Source organism: Pinus tabuliformis, chromosome 9 (genome assembly GCF_031772625.1).
Source record: "Pinus tabuliformis cultivar Carrire ecotype Pingquan chromosome 9, CPIR1, whole genome shotgun sequence".
NCBI lineage: Eukaryota > Viridiplantae > Streptophyta > Pinopsida > Pinales > Pinaceae > Pinus > Pinus tabuliformis.
In genome coordinates, this window is record NC_142307.1 from 505875165 (window position 1) to 505892703 (window position 17539).

Below are 17539 nucleotides of genomic sequence, written 5' to 3' on the forward strand. Positions count from 1 at the left end.
ACCAATATCGCATCGCATGGAACCAAAGGGAGGACTTAACACAGGCAGACCCGAAGCAGTTATGAAATAAAATAGTGAAGGATTTGAGTGGGCATTAGGCGGTAAGCAGTATTGGAGAGGCTCCACCCGATTCCATACACTAGCCGACACGCACCACGCTGCAGGAGAGAGAAAATCACTTTTTCAGGCGGGTAATCTCCGTGAAAGTTGGCCATCCGAAGTGACTATCATTCGTCAGATTGGAGATCACAGATCAACTGCAGAGATTGCATCACAATATCACATCACAATAATGCCGAAATGAGGACTTACCAAGGGCTCGAGGATTTGCGATATGCGGTCGTCGATAGCAATATCGCATCGCAATATCACATCGCAGCAGTAGATCATGGCAATACAAAGGAGTGATACTATGCAACATGCGACATGTGATAAAGTGGACCCAAAAGGATTATATACATAGTTTCATAAATTTTGAGTTCCAATAATCAGTTTTGTTGTCGGGATTTCTATGTATTTCTTTGTATTCTGATAATATTGTATATAGACCAAATATGCATTATATTGAGGATTTGTGTGGAGGAAGACCGAACGGTCGGTTTCACCGCGCCTGCTGATCCTTCCATTTCTAAAAGGAGTTCTTTGTGCCTTAAGCGTTTTGTTTTAACATAACGTGTCCAACGCCGAAAAGGGAGATGAAGGGACAAAGGCTAGGAGGCAGAGAGCCCGAAAAGGAAGGTGAATGGATAAGGCTAAGAGGCTTAAAAACCACTCAATGGAAGAATAGAGGGGGACAAAAAAGAGAGTCAGAGAGAAGACAGATTGAGATAGAGAGTCAGATAAAATGTGCAACTATGAACAGTTGATCAGAGGCACTAAGAGGGAGAGTCTGTGCACTCTTATAGACTCGAAGTTTTCGAGTGAAATCCCTATGTAATATCACTATTATTGTGTTATGTCTTTGATTGAGCTCACACCTATAAGATTTTTTCTTGAAGACATAATATAGAGGTCGACAATGAAAGCTGGACCAAGAGACGTAGCCAGGGGATCTGGTGAACTCCTTTATTATTTTGACTGTGTTGATGTGTGTCTGTTATGTTTTCTGACTATTAAATTTCTGTATTATTCACAATATTTTTTATCCGTTGCACTAAATAATATAGGCATTCCTGCACATGAGTCTGTAATACCTTTTCCCCTTAATTTAATATCCATTTCGAATCAGTCCCATAGGAGCTCATAGCTACCAAGTGATATACATGTGCCCGCCTATTGAGATCATCTACCACCCTGTTCTATTTTCCTCTAATGTACGTAATCTCAAAGTCAAACTCAGTAATCGTGGCCAACCATCTACCCTACCTCACATTTAGATTCGGTCAGTCAAACAAATACCTCAACCCAATATGATCACTCCTCTGTACAAATGTCTTGCCAAGAAGATAGTGTCTCCACATATTCAGTGTATGTATGATCGCTGCTAACTCAAGATTATGTGTCAGGTAGCTCTTCTCATCCTCATTTAGCTTTCATGACTCATAGCATACCACCTATCCGTCCTGCATAAGGACTCTACGAAGTACTCTCTTGCAAGAATTTGTACATACTACAAACTCTTTGTCCTGATATACAATCTGTAGCACTGGTACATGTGGCAACAACTGCTTCAGATTCTCAAAGCTAGCCTCACACTCCTCTCTCCATTCAAACTTCTTACCTTTCCTCTGCAATGATGTGATAGGATAAGAAATCTATGAGAAGTTCTTGATGAACCTCCTATAGTAGCCTTCCAACCCCATGAAGGATCTCACCTCATCCACATTATTAGGAGCTACCCACTCCATGATAGCTCTTATCTTTTCTATATCTACTACAATGCCCTCCTTGGAGATAACATGCCCCAAGTAATGTACCTCAGTCTGAAAGAAACTACACTTGTTGATCTTATCATACAATTGATGCTCGATCAACAACCTCAAAATTGTTGCTAAATGCTCAACATTCTCTTCCTCATTTTCAAAATAGACCAATATATCATCAATGAACACAATAATAAACTTATCCAAATATAGATGCAACACACTATTCATCAACCACATAAATGTTGTTGGAGCATTAGTTAAGCCAAATGGGACTACAACAAACTCATAATGCCCATACCTGGTCGAGAAACCTGTGTTGTAAATTTCCTCCTCTTTGAAGCGTACTTCATGCTATCTGGATCTCAATTCGATCTTAGAGAACACTATTGCTCCCTTCAGTTGATCAAACAAGTCATCAATCATCAGTAATGGGTACCTTCTCTTGATGGTCACTTTGTTCAACTACCCGTAGTCAATGAATAATATGAGAGTAGCATCTTTCTTCTTCCCAAACAATACCAGTGCGCCCCTTGGTGATACTCTTTGCATAATGTATCCCTTAGCCAACATTTCCTTCAACTGTAGCTTCATCTTGACCAACTCAGGTGTGCTCATCCTATAGGGTGGTTTTGATGCTGGATTTTTCTCTGGCACTAACTCAATCGAAAAGTCTACCTCTTTGTGAGGTGGAAACTATGAAATGTTGTTATGAAACCAGCTCACAAAAGGATAGAAAAGATAGATCAACGCCTTAGAATTCAGCCTCTTTGAGGGGACAACCTCCTTTACCTTACAAAAATGAATGATTCTTTGATGATTTAAATGACAAAACCTCCTTTCTATATATAGGAGTGTAAGGAGTCACAATATAACCTAACCGACCTAACAATAATAATATAAAGGCACAAAAATAACAATAGAGGGATTCTATGGGGCACAGTAATAAAAATATGGGGACAATAGGGGCACAACAATATTAATAAGGGATACAAATACAATAGTAATGGGGTAATCCCTAGTATTATAGGGACCTAACATGCCCCTCTCCTTCAAAAAAGTGTTGTCCTCAACGTTTGAGTAGTTGTGGATGCTTCTGTATGAAATTATCATCCTCCAATGTGGAATCTTCAGCAAATAAGTTCTTCCACTTGATGAGATACTATGAAATTAATCGATTTCGTAGCTGTCGTGTTCTTTTTCTTGTGACTACTTCCAGTTCCAATATAATCTTTCCTTCCATGTCAAGTTCTGGAAATATTGTTTGAACTGGGAGCTTTTTGCCTATAACCTTCTTTAAACATGAAACATGGAAAACTGGGTGCACTCGAGAAGTTATCGGAAGCTCCAATCTTTATGCCATAGTACCAATATTTTGCAACACCCTATATGGACCATAATACTTTGGTGATAATTTATTATCCTTCTTAGCGTCCTTGAGGGACATTTGTTTATATGGTTGTAGCCGTAGGAATACCCAATACCCTACATCAAAACTTCTTTCGCTGCGATGTTGGTCTGCCTATTGTTTCATTCTATTCTGTGCCAACAAGAGGTTATCCTTTAAGAGTTGGAGGACTTGTTGTTGATGCTCGATGTGATGTTCCACTACTTGAACCTTATAATTTTCTCTTAAATATGATGTGATGGATGGTGGCTAATATCCATAAAGTGCCATAAATGTGGTCATTTTTGTTGTTGTATGGAAGTGTTATACCACCATTCAGCCAAAGGAAACCATTTGACCCATTGTGTCCATTTATCATATACAAAGCAACCAAGATATCCTTCCAAACATTTGTTTACTATCTCAATTTTCCCATCGGATTGAGGATGATAAGATGAGCTATGAGCTAACTGAGTACCAAGACAAGAAAATAATTATGTCCAAAAATTTCGAGTGAAATGGGATCTCTGTCACTTACAATAATCTTTGGGTTTCCATGTAGCTTTTCAATAGTTTCCAAAACGCAGTAGAAACTGTACTGGCTTTAAATGGATGTGATAATGCACAAAAATGTGCATACTTGGTAAGTTTGTCAACTACCACCATGATGACACTCTTTCCCTCAGACTTGGGTAAGGCTGTGATAAAATCCATTGAAACCTCCTCCCAAGGTTGGCTTGGAATGGATAAATGTTGTAATAGACCCGGGGTCTTAATTGTTTCAACTTTATTTTGTTGGAAAACCAAACATTCTGCCACAAACTTTTGAATATCTGGTTTAAGGCCATCCCAAAAAAATTCCTTCTTAACCATGTGGTAAGTTTTTAAAAATCCTAAGTGCCCTCCTAAGGGAGAAGTGTGTAATTCCAGAAGAATCTTTTGTTTGAGTTGGGAATTCTTACAGAGGTATAAGCGATCTTTGTACCATAACGAATCATTTTTCCAGCTAAATGTATCAGATGTACTAGAATCTTGTTGTAAATTTTGAATAAGTTCCCACACTTCTTCATCATTCTTCCATTCCTCCCTTGCTTTGTTTATCCAATCTGGTTGGATAATAGAAATGGCGCACAATAATGCTTTCACATCCTCATCCTTTCTTGAGAGTGCATTTGCCACCATATTTTGCTTACCTTTTTTGTAGATGATTTCAAAGGCATAACCCAACATCTTTGTGACCCATTTTTGTTGCTCTTCAAAGGATAATCTTTGTTCTAAAAAGTATTTAAGGCTATCATGATCCGTTTTTACCTTGAAGTGTCTTCCCATTAGGTAGGGTCACCATTTCTTAAGTGCATGTAGTATTGCCAACATTTCCTTCTCATAAATAGCTTTGTGTAAAAACTTTCCCTTGATTGGACGACTTTCAAAAGCAATGGGTCTTTCATCATGCATTAAAACAACACCAATTCCATTTCTTGAAGCATCAAATTCCACAATAAAGGTTTTTGTGAAGTCCGTTGTAGCTAAGACTAGTGCTTGGAAAATTGCCTCTTTAAGATGTTCGAAGGCCTTTGCTGCTTCTGGAGTCCATGAAAATGCATCTTTCTTCAATAATGTTGTTAGAGGTGCTTCTATTCTCCTATAATTCTTAACAAACTTGCGATAATACCCTGTCAACCCAAGAAATCCTCGCAAATGCTTTATTGATGTGGGAATTTTCCATTCCTTAATGACTTTAATTTTCCTAGGGTCTACCTTAACTCCTTCATGAGATACAATATGACCTAGATATTACACCTCTTGTACTCCAAAGAAACATTTGGATGTTTTTGCATATAATTTTTTCTCCTCCAATAGTTGTAGCACTTTGTCAAATGGGTTTTTTTTTCACTTTTGAAACGTCACAGAAAAAAAGTTATAGAAAAAATGCCACAATGACCTATTTGGAGCAGCGAAACCCTAGAATCCAAAGCTCTCATACCAAATGTTTTGAACCAGCTCACAAAAAGATAGAAAAGATATATCAAAGCCTTAGAATTCAGCCTCTTCAAGGGGGAAACCTCCTTTACATTACACAAATGAATGATTCTTTAATGATTCAAATGAAAAATCCTCCTTTCTATATATAGGAGTGTAAGGAGTCATAATATAACCCAGCCGACCTACCAATAACAATATAAAGGCACAAAAATAACAATAGAGGGATTCTATGGGGCACAGTAATAACAATATGGGGACAATAGGGGCGCACCAATATTGATAAGGGATACAAATACAATAGTAATGGGGTAATCATTAGTATTATAGAGACCTAACAAATGTCCTCTAAAAATACATCCTTGAACTGCTATAGAACTAGGTACCTATTCAACACATCTTCATCCTCAACATCCTTACCCTTATCACTAGAAATGTTCACTCTTAAAAATTTACACCCTTCTTTGCAACTATGCTTTTCTTTCATAATTATCACCATCTAACTGATGTAACTTTCTTCTTACCCTGTAAGCCTCTTGGTTCTCCATTGTCATTAACACACTCAATGGCTTTGTCATAATAGTCTACTTTGGTTATAAGAAGATGCAACCAGTCCATTCCCAACAACATATTGTATGAACCCAATGGTAATAAATTCAAATGTGCTACGATAGGCATACCATTTAAATGAAATGAAAAATATCTTACCCATTGTTGAACTTGCTTCTTCGTACCTATAGGAAACTACACTAACCAATATTTTGCATGCAATTCCGTACTCAAACCACACTTTTCCACCAAATCAGGACTAGCATAGGTCTAATTAGATCCAGGGATCTATCAAAATAGAAATAATTTGATCACAAATATTACCATCCATCTCATTGATAAATGTCTCTTGTTTTGCTTGTTTGTTATCCAATGTTGGATAGATACGCGAAATATGCTAACCAACATCCCCAATAGTTTGTGCCTCATATGGATTGTATATCTTAGGCCAGCCACTCTGGTATTGTGGAAAATCCCTCCTGCGATGATTGCCTCCACAAGTCCAACACCGCATGAGATCCTTATTATGCTCCTTAGATCGATGTCCTTGTCCTCTATATGATGCATATAATTTCTTAGATGGTCTAATATCCTCCTTGTTACTTGTATCTTGAGACCTTGCTCGCTTTCTCTCCCATTTTTCTTTGTTGTTTGCATTATTTTTCTAGTCTAGCTTAGTATTAGACCTGTGCTTCGATTTTTAATAGAAATTCCTTAGCTTTAAAATGCCCTCCTCCAATGATATAGGCTCATCGAACTCGATCCTATTTTTGAATGCCATCGATAACCCACTAATAGACCTTTGAATCTTGGAATTTTCCTCTGTGAGATAAAGCACATACCTCAACAACTCCAAGAACCTACTAGTGTACTCATCATCCGTCATCGATCCCATCTTTAGCTCATAAAATGCTTTTTCCCTGTCATCAAAGTATCTATCTGAAAAATAATTCTTCTTGAATAGCTGCTGAAACTCACTCCAAGTCAAATCTTCCTCATGAATACATCTGAAATTCTTCACAAATTCCCACCAAATGTCTACTTTACCTTTGAGACTGAATATAGCCACTCTAGATTTCATGTTCTCTGAATAGTCATGCAACTGGAATAATTTATTCATGCCAAGAAATGATGACTCTACATCCTGCAGTTTCTTCATCTCTCCGTCAAAAGTAGGTGGTTTTTCTTTCTTAAACTCATCCGACAAGTATCCCCTATCACTCCTCCTGTAAGTATCATAACAATGACGAACATGAAGCCTCTCTGAATCAGAACTAGAATAATATATGTTTATCCCCTCTCTTATCCAAAGTGTCCAACAATATTCCATATCTAACCGTGTCATCTCTATATGACCTGTGACAACCATGCGATCGAATATCATATGCCCCATTAGTTCTATCCTCCTACTCATAGCTGATCCGACGTGGTCCCTGTCGCTACAAAATTGATAAACTCTAAAGCATTACTGCATATACCTTTGGTTGTTTCTCATGTGCTTGCATGATTCTATCACTATCTATCTTACAGCTCCTTATTTCTCTCCTTTAAGCTTCTCAATGTAACTCCCAAATCAGAAGAGTTCCCAACACCATACTACTCTCCTGATTCACAATGAGAGTCTTTGTACTCTTCCATCTTGCTAGCCATTTGATATTTCTTCTTGCAAGGTATATCATGTCAACTAAACCAAATCACAATAAACCAACGTACCTTAGTATAGCTCACATGAGAAAGAAATTTTACTATGGTAAAATTGGCTTTACATGGTGTACTTCGATCCATCTAGTAAATTAGGCTAGATGATCAATTTTTTGGTGATAACATAGGTCATTTTATGAATGAGGCCTCTATTTTCTTCATTTTCCTCCTCACATGAAACATGTGACCTTTCACCTCGTTTTCCTCCTAATTCCCATTATTTTCATAAATAAATGTGCAAAAAATTCCATTTTTCCTCTCCAAAGCCTAGCCATTTCCTTTGCCAATTTCCTTAGCCATAACCAATCACAATTTATCCCCATCACTAGGATTTTTCCCAAGTTTCAAGTTGGAATAAGTGTCCCATCATCCGTGGTTATCATTTTTCCTTCATTTACTTTTATTACATGGGATTTTCACCAAGTTGTTACACAATTGTTTTATTCAGATAGGTTTCGCTATTGAGCTTGAAGCTTGACATTCTTAATTTGAAATTTTTTGTGATATATGAGCCATGCACTTTTCGATAATGATAAGTTTGGTTTTAAGCTACATCTGAGTTAGTTTCAGAGGGCCGAGACATTTGGGTTTGGCCCCAACCTAGAGGATTTGGTCACTCTTTTTGTACTTATGTTTCTTCTTGATTACAAGCAGTTCATAGTTTCTTTCATTTTAGTAGATACTAATCTATAAGAACCTATGGTTTCAATCCTCTACATCACCTCTCTTGTGGGAGAATGAGTGGAAGGATTCACAACCACAGTCCAAAAACATTGTGTTTATGATTTCTTGGAAATAGCTTAATGATTAGTTTTCTCTTTTAAATTTTCTTTCTGTAGCTTAGAAGTTAGTTTGGTGATTAGATTAGTGTAATGGCATAAAATAGATTTTATTTAAATTCAACTCACCTTTTCCATCATACGTTATCTCATTTTGTTAATGATTAATGGATGTATGCATTTGATTGATTACATGGTTGTGTTGATCTACATGGAAGGTTACCTTTACCACTTCCATATCAAGCTCCTTGATCTTCTCTTTCCACCTTCAATTATGTCCCAAAACTCTGATTCCATAAGTCATTTTTCCTAAGTATACTATGGGCACTGATCCTAGTGAAAAACAAGCCTCTGAGAGGTCCTAATCTTGGATAGGGTCTCAACCCAACCTACCTTCATTTTCCCCAACCTCCATCCACCTCTCCATACCCTCAAGGCATTCTTCTCACCCTCAAATTCAACTCGAAACCCCTCCTGTAGCATTATAGGCCCTCCTAAAGAAATAAGTTACCTTCTTTAGTAACCACTTGTAGAAAGGTTGCAGGACCACTTTCCTTCATCACTTTTGATTGCCAATGCAATGTTGACTCAATCAAGATGAATAATGATCCCTAGTTGTGATTTGATGATCAGGGGAAGCTCCTAGGCCACTCCACCCATTCCTTTTCTTCATTGCACCGAGTAAAATTAGTCTTTTCATCACAAGTATGAAGCAAGTAAGCTACTAATTTTCAAGAAAGTATGAGATAGGTAGAGGATACATGAAATTATGATTGTTAGTTTGATGAATTATGCAAGATAAAATAGCTTCCTTTCTACAACTAGATTTGTTAGTTTCATGGATTTTGCTAGGTAAAATAATTTTCTTTCTACAAGTAGATTAGCCCCTGTTCTTTCATGAATTGATTAATTACACATCTACAAGTGTACTAAATGGTATTTCCACTTTAATATCTAGAAGTATTTTTCAATTGTACCTTCATCAAAAAGATTTCATTTTAATTTAGTGGGAGGAATGGTCTCTGAGCACTTTTTATCTAATGTCATAACTGAGGGTGCATGAGTGGAATCCAATCTCCTGTGCATATATCACTGTCACCTCTATGTTTGTGCAGACCTAGGGTTGATAATTTGAGTTGAGGAGCCCTTGGGAGTTGAAAAATTCTTGGTGCAATACTAGGGTTCACCACACTGAAGCAGAAAAATAATAAGACCCATAAAAAAATTAGAGATAAAAGAAAAGGAAGTACATAGAAGAACCATAGAGTGAGTGAGGAAACTTAAAGTTGAAATGGGTTTCTTTTCCAAGAAGACATTGATGAAGCTACAACCAAATTTTTTAGCTAACAATGAGAGGGTTTTCACCTTGCATATTACTTTTGCGCTAAAGCTACATGATCCCCACAAAACCTGCAAGAGAAAACAAACTACATAGCAAGCACAAACCTTATAGAGTTTCCGTAATTGTCGACATCACTGTAGTTCCAAATAGAATGATAAGAGATTTCTATAGTAGAATAGTTGTTTCTTGAAAAATACTTCCAATTATTACTAGGTTGAGGCTAAAATGAGTAGACCAATGGGGAACCCTAATTGGAGAGACATAGCTTGTGAGATGACATTGTCTTTGTACTCATAGGTGGCATCAAATATGTGCTCATTCTAGATGAAAATATGAGGATCGATAAGCAATATTAATGTAGGATGGTATTTCACATGAGTGAGCACCTAGCAAATAGTCTATATGCTCATATTTTAATCAAAAATCTAGTGTGAGGTGTGTAGTATGTAAAAGGCTTTATTGATAGGTTCTATGTGAAGTCTTGGTATTTAATATACACATTCACTATAGTGGCATGCTGCCACATCTCTCGGTCTTTTCTCCATGTGGAAAAGTGGAAGCCTTCCCCCCACCCCTCCTTGGAAAGTACCCCATATGGGGTTGGAAATCATTTATAGATACACTAGAAACAAATTTCCTTAATTGGGGAGTCTAACATAAGGATCTAGGTGGAAGAAACCTTTGGTAAGGAATTAAGGACTCAATAATAAATGAGTAGATCAATTATTTTTTTTCCTATTTTCCATATGTGGGAGGGAATGATAACTAGGATGTTAATTATTAGAGAGGAGAGTCGAAAGAGAATAACTTCCAGTCACCATCTCTTGGATAAATTATGAAATGGAGTACCATTATGGATTCTACAAAGCATGTTCATGATGAGCTAGGAATCTCCTTCCAAAAATATCTTGGCAAACCCTTGAGATCTGATAAGTTTGAGACCCTTTATAAGATATGTGAGTTCATTTGTGTTGTTTCTATCAAGACCGAGCATGCTTGAGTAAATTGAGAGAGGTAGGTCAAAATGATTATGAAAGATATTACCATATCTTGTTGGGTAATTGTTTCCTTCGGATACACCATGAAAGTTTAATTTGAGGAAAGTGGGGGGTAGGGAAGACCAAGTGAATAGAATATCTTGGGGGGGGGGGGGGGGGGGGGGGGTGTGATCGTAGAGGAAGGTGGAGAGGGAGAAGGGAGAAGGTGCTACCAATGAAGGATACTAGCTTTTATTCCATGAGCTTGCCAGTCTTGGGCAGATGAAGAAAGTGTAGGAATGGTTTCTTTAATGTTACTAAGAATGCAATTTTAGATAGAATCTAGGGGTATGTAAGAGCCCTTGAAAATGATTCTATTACACTCTTTTCATATTTCCCATAGGAAGAAGTTAGAGGATAATGTCCATATGTGATTTAGAAGAGAGTTGGAAAAGGCTTGTTTACACCAACATGCAATAGTATTTAATATATTAGAGGGTTCCTTGTCTGAGAAAGTAAGGAATTATTCTAGCCTGGTACATATGTATGAGGGGAAAGCATAATTGTTGTGAGATTTTCGAGGTTTTCCAAGTGGAGGAGGTAGATCAGGAATCTAGGTGGCCCATGGTAATTGTGATTTTGAATATTTTCCCACATCATAGTCTTGTTCTGCATCAAGAACAATGAAAAAGGATATATTTTGTGAAGTTTTCTACTTCTAGATTTTGGTCCAAACCTCAATAGTTTTTAAAGATTGATTCCTTGCTTCTAGGTGATATGATTCACCTATATAAAAGGTAGATTTTGATGTGTAACACTAACAAATTTTGTCTAACTTGTGTGAAAGTGGGATGAAACTTTGTTGAATATATCCCCAGAATTGGAACCATAATCCATCCTTCATCTTAGGTTTCCATGCTTATGATGTTAACCATTGTTGACGTTATGGGTCAGTAAATATTTTTTCCAATAATCAACAAGTTTTTCTAGGCCCTAAGCAGTCATTTAAAGTTGCAACATATTTAACTACTATTGATCACATAGTTTGGGAATCTCTTACCATGAGTCACCACAAAACTTGGCAGTGTGACAGTGTTGAATTAAGTGCATACTTTTTTTTGCAAGAGACCATATGACAATACCAAGAGTTATGGTGTACATTCAAATGAGGTGCTAGAATAGCTTATGAGGAGCATATTTTCAATACCAGACGCATTTCCATAGGTCCAAGCCAACCTATATCCATCTCCACTATACTTTTTCTGTAATGTTTTACATCATAATTGTGTCATCGCACAACCCTATTACTCCTTTGAGATTCAACATACAAATTCTATCCCATTCCAACAAGGACCACTTATTTTCTAGATGAGAGCCTTTTGCAGAGTAGAGTGTACTAGATTCAATACAATTCCTATTGGATCGAGGAAAAATCCATAACCATTGAATATAAGTACGTTTGTAAGGCCTCAGGCATCAATTTTAGTAAAATTGATATTCCGGCAAAAATGAGTGAGTGGAAGGCCCAACCCACTAGTTTTCTATTGAATTTTGACAAAAAATACTCCCATAAGATCCATTTGAAGGATATAGTAGCTAATGGCAAACCCAAATATTTGAAGGGTTGCTTCGATTTTTGTAAAATAAAATTTTAGCAATATGTCTTTGGACAAGAATTGGATTATTCAAGAAGAAGAATTTGTATTTGGTCTTATTGATATCCATGCTTCAAGCGTGAGAGGATTATTCCAATATTCACTTGAAATTTCATGCCCCATGGAATTTTGGGGTATCCATACACATAGTATGATCCTGATTTATGCAGGAACAAAATGAAATACAGACTTAAAAAAAATATAGATAGCTATAGAAAAAATGAAATTCAATTCCCTAATAAAAAAATACTCAAACTATTTACTTGTAGAACATGAATATACTAGCTCAGGTGATGGTAGCTTATCTCTGAGAAGAGATGTGATGACTACATGCCTTCTAAATTGTGTTACAATGAGGCTCAATGGCCTTTTTACTATTGAAAAACAAAGTAAAACCATAAAAATCCAAAAACCTAACTATACGAGAGGAAGCGCAAAAGGTTTGTGGGCCCCATTGGGATTTATTAGTATGATAACTACCCGAGGTCATCAGTTTGGCATACACTCTCTGTTTGACGTGTATTATACCTCGTTAGAAATATCTATCCGAGGAATACAACTTTCAACTACAATCCTCTATTTTAGGCTTTGAATTTTCCTATTTACCAAAAAATATGATTTAGGGCCTCACAATGGCTTCACACATTCATGACTTAAATTTTTTCCAAGAATAGTAAATTATGCTACAGTTAAGGAAACTGAAAGAAAAAATGTTGGTGGTCCAAGTGGAATAGGTGGGTCACCACCAATATCCACCTAGATTAGTACATCCCCCTTAGGAAGTGATGGTACCCATTGCATTGAGTTCCTCCATCAAATGGGTAAACTTCTGCTAAACTTGGTCCTTGGTGAGCCACTTGCATACTGCAAGAGATCACCAACTTTTACAACTCAATACAATTTGATCATTTTTTTATCAATGTTTCTAATCTATGTGTCCATGATCTGATCATTTGTGGCATATTCAATGCAATATGGGTTGAAATATGTTCATGTCAGCTGCTAAAAAATGTCTAATGTCTCGAACTATGGTAGAAAGTATGGTTAAAAGTGGTCCACATTGAATAAAGGATGCAATTCAAGGAATGTGGGGATACTAATCTCAAAAAAAATCTCCCATAGCCTTGGTGGTGGTGTAAGGCCCGTATCAAAGTGTTTAAAACTCAAAATGGGCTCTGACAAGGCATTCATTTTGCCAATGTAACCAAACTTTGTCTCCCACCTCAAACTTATTTGGCACCTGATGTTGATTATCTCATTTCCTATACTTGGCATTAGCTTTGTCCAAGATTTCATGACCCTATTTGAGGATGTGTTGAATGCACTCATTAAACCTAGTGGCTTTATCAGCTTTAGACTGAACATGGGCAAATTCTTCTTGTGCAGTTGCAAAAGCTAGTGCAACATCAAGGGTACATAATGCCACTTGAAAGGGGTTGTGGCCAATTGAGCTATGGAGAGCTATGTTATAGTTGTGTTGCATATAGGGAAGACTCTCATACCATGTTCACATAAGTTTAGATTTGTACATGTGTACTACGTGCACACTCATCTTGTTGATGACTTATGTCTAACCATCAACCTTATGGTGGAATATAGTGAACTTGGTGAGCGTGGTGTCCGACAGTGACCAAAGTGTCAACCAAAATGTTATTAGGAACCTACTATCATGATCTGATATAATGGTGTGTGGGTTTCCAAAATGTACCCATACTCATTCAAAGAAGAGCTTCGTAGTGGCTTTTGTTGTGATATTCTTCTTGCAGGTAGCCAATATGGCCATCTTAGAAAATTTATTAACGTACACAAATGAATAGTCATTTCCATGCTTCGTAGAAGTGAGTCTAGGCATAGAGTCCATGGAGGTAGATTGCTAAGGCTGAATAGGAGGAGTATATGGACCTTACTTCTTAATGGTTGGCTTGGAAATGACACAGGTAATGCAGGATCTATTGTATTTTCCAACATCTTGTCAGAGATTTGGCCAATAAAAATACTTTTGTAGTATTGCAATTGTCTTCTCTACACCTAAGTATCTAGTGATTTGACTATAGTGTGCCTCCCAAATCATCTTGGAATGCTCATTTGAAGGAACAAAAAGGTGTCCTAGGTGGCATAATAGTGCATCATTGTTAACGGGAAAAGTGTCTATTCAGAACGACCCTATCCCACTAAGGTGTGACAGTGACCTTAGAAACAAACAGAGAAAACTACTTTTGTATTCTCCTTTATGAACTATAAACAAAGAGAAATAGGATGAACCAACCTGTGTCTTGTGCTAGTGATCCAATCTCTCTCTTCTTTGACAGCTTCCATCTACCTGGTCCTTTACTTGCCCAGCTTCACCAAGTACCTGCAAGATCATAGAAGAAGGAAACTATACAAAAGACATGGGTTCATACTCATAAAAAGCTTAGGATTAGATTTAAGCTAAACATACAAATGTAACAAACATCAATGATACACAAGCATGTAGGAGAAACTCAAATAGTTTTATTGATATAACAAGAAGGTCCAAGAGGAGTTACAACCGATGATTCCTGATCCAGCATCAACCTCCTGGTAGAGAAGCCCCTTCTTCACCTCCAACAAAGCATAAATCACCCAATACTCTGATATCTATCTCAAAACCAACAACAATTCTCTGCAATGTACAATATTCTAGCCTCTGGATCTCTTGGATGAGGGATCCATATATAGATGTATGCAAGGAGGATGAGTCAGCTCATGAATTGATTAGTGGCTTCTCTCTGTCAGTTCTTGCTTCCACTTGGAGACTGAGAGCCTCTTACTCATCCTTGGTCGAATTCAGTGAGGCAAGTGTCATTGGAGAAGATTCTGTAAGCTTCCATTGTCTCTCCACCTCATGGAATGACTCTGCCACTTGTCATTTCCCACTCAACGCACCCTGGTAGTGCATTTAGGTGCGTTGCAATGCACCTAGCTAGACTTGTATTTAGGTGCTTTGCAACGCAGCTAGCTAGTGGAGCAACTGGAATGATCCTGATTTGACTAGTTCTGAGCAGTTTCTGGTGGAGAACTTCTGGGAGAAGCTGTAATTTGTTGACCTTGTTCCTTTAGGAGTTATAACAACACTTTTAAGGACTTAGGAGCCCTTGGTTTATGGACATTTCATGCTTGGAGCTGTAAGGCACAAAAATGTCTATAACAATTGCCCCCTAAAGTATGAGGCCATTTATCAGGTGAAATGCTTTATTAGGAGGATCCGAAGTTCTTTCAATGCTGGGAGGAGACCTGTAATAAGATACAATACAATACATTATCTTCATACTGTTTTCATGATCTAGCTGAGGCGGGCATTCCCATGCTCAGCTTTATAAATTCATTTTCATGTACATAGGACAGACAATCGTCTGATGGTAGACTGATGATTCTGATAGAGTCATCATCGTTTTGGTAGGATGATTATCTGTGCTGCAATGCTGTACATTTCAATGTCTTTATTTTCCTGAATGTATATCGCAGCCCGGATGGATGAAACTAGATCCGGGGTCTTCAATCTCATCCGATCTTCACTCGAAGTACAAGTCGATCCATGTGAGAAATGTTTTGATGTCGAACATGGAAAGACATCGCTTGATTACCAGTCAATGATGTAAACTGTTAACAAGCGCGAGAGGAATCACCGATAATGATAATGACCCTCAAGGTACTGCAGTACAATTCACGCGGTGTGAATAAAGGACTTGGCATCGAACACCATGCAAAATCTTTCGGTCGAAGGTCATTGATGTATACCTATCGCCGGAAGTGAGAAACTTGCCATTGAGGCATGCAAGCTTCAAAGTACTGAATGGGGTGTTCCTAGATCAACTTCTTGGATAATGAGCTGAAGTCGACAAGAAGCAATCCGTCAAAGGAGGGCCTTAATGAATCCCACATCAATGACACGGAACAAAGCAAATGATTTTGATGGAGGTGAAAACGATCTGATGATATATGGTTCAGGGTGGCGGTCATGAAGGAATGAAGTATAATGTATGGTAGTGGATGGGACACAGGTGACTTATTTGGATGACTTCTCTTGAACATGTCGGCGACACTTATGTGATGGATTGGTAGCATTTACCCCAAATGTGGATGGTATGGTGTGACCATGGTGATGTGACGGGTGAATGAAACAACCCAACCCGACTCACGCACGGAGTGGAAGTGTCATGTTCAAGAGTGACTTGCTACCAACAAAGTTTCTTTGAGTTTTCTTCCCAATTTTTCCCCAGTCATTGCTGACCAGTACCTCTTTATTTTTTTCAAGCTTGAGGAGGATAACATATGCTTGTTCTATAATTTTCCCTTCGGGCAAACCCATCGCTATGTTTTAACGAGCCTAGCGATAGTGAAACTCGTTCTCGCCTAAAGACAAGTTTGTCGCTATTTAATCTTTTGAACGAGTCTAACGACAAAGATAACTCGGTCCTTTTCATTTTTAGGGAGTCTGAAAAGGTACGTAAAGGTAACTCCGGAATTCCTTTTTCGTCATCTAATCCCTTAAGTCCGAAAAAGTATAAAACAATACAAAAGGGATGAATTTTCGATAGTTTTAACGAGCCGAACAAAACAAGCGCTCGATCTTTTTGTGCAATAATCCCTCAGGTCCAAAAAGATTAAAATCTAGAGGAGGGATAGCACTTCCGGTCACTTTAACGAGTTGGAAGGCCAAAACTCGGCAATCTTTTCATATTTTACGAGTCAGATGAAAAGAGCTTAAAAAAGACTCGTCTTTTGAGGAACGAGTGATAAAATGGGTAGCAGCTGATTCTAGGTAAGGTTTGGAATTTTCCAATCACGGCAGTGTCACAAGGATGGCTAGTGAAATCACTCTTCGCAGCTGTTCCTCAAAATGGGTAAACAATCAAATGGAGGTGAATGATCGGCCAATGGAAAAGTGGAGGTGATGGTGCAAACTCGACCAAGGCTTTAATGGCTAAAAATGCTTCATTCACGGTGGTTATTTACCGGGGGATAGTTCATTTTTTAACGAGCTTAAACGCGGGTGGAAACATTTGCTCAGATCTTATGTTTATTTTTTAACGAGCTTGAACTATGTGCTAAAACTGCTCGATTAATCCAGTCATATGATAAGAATGTCTCATATAAAAACGACAACTTTTAGATTTTCGCCCCACATCCTTTCTTTATGCAAGTTTGGTGACAACTAATCCTACGAGTTTAAAGGGTTAGCCTATGGGTTTAAAGGGAGGACCTAAAAATTTAAAAAATAAATAGTCGCCCTTCGCTTGCATTCCAAAAGGTTTGCATGCCCCCAGGTATAAAATATGGTTTCAA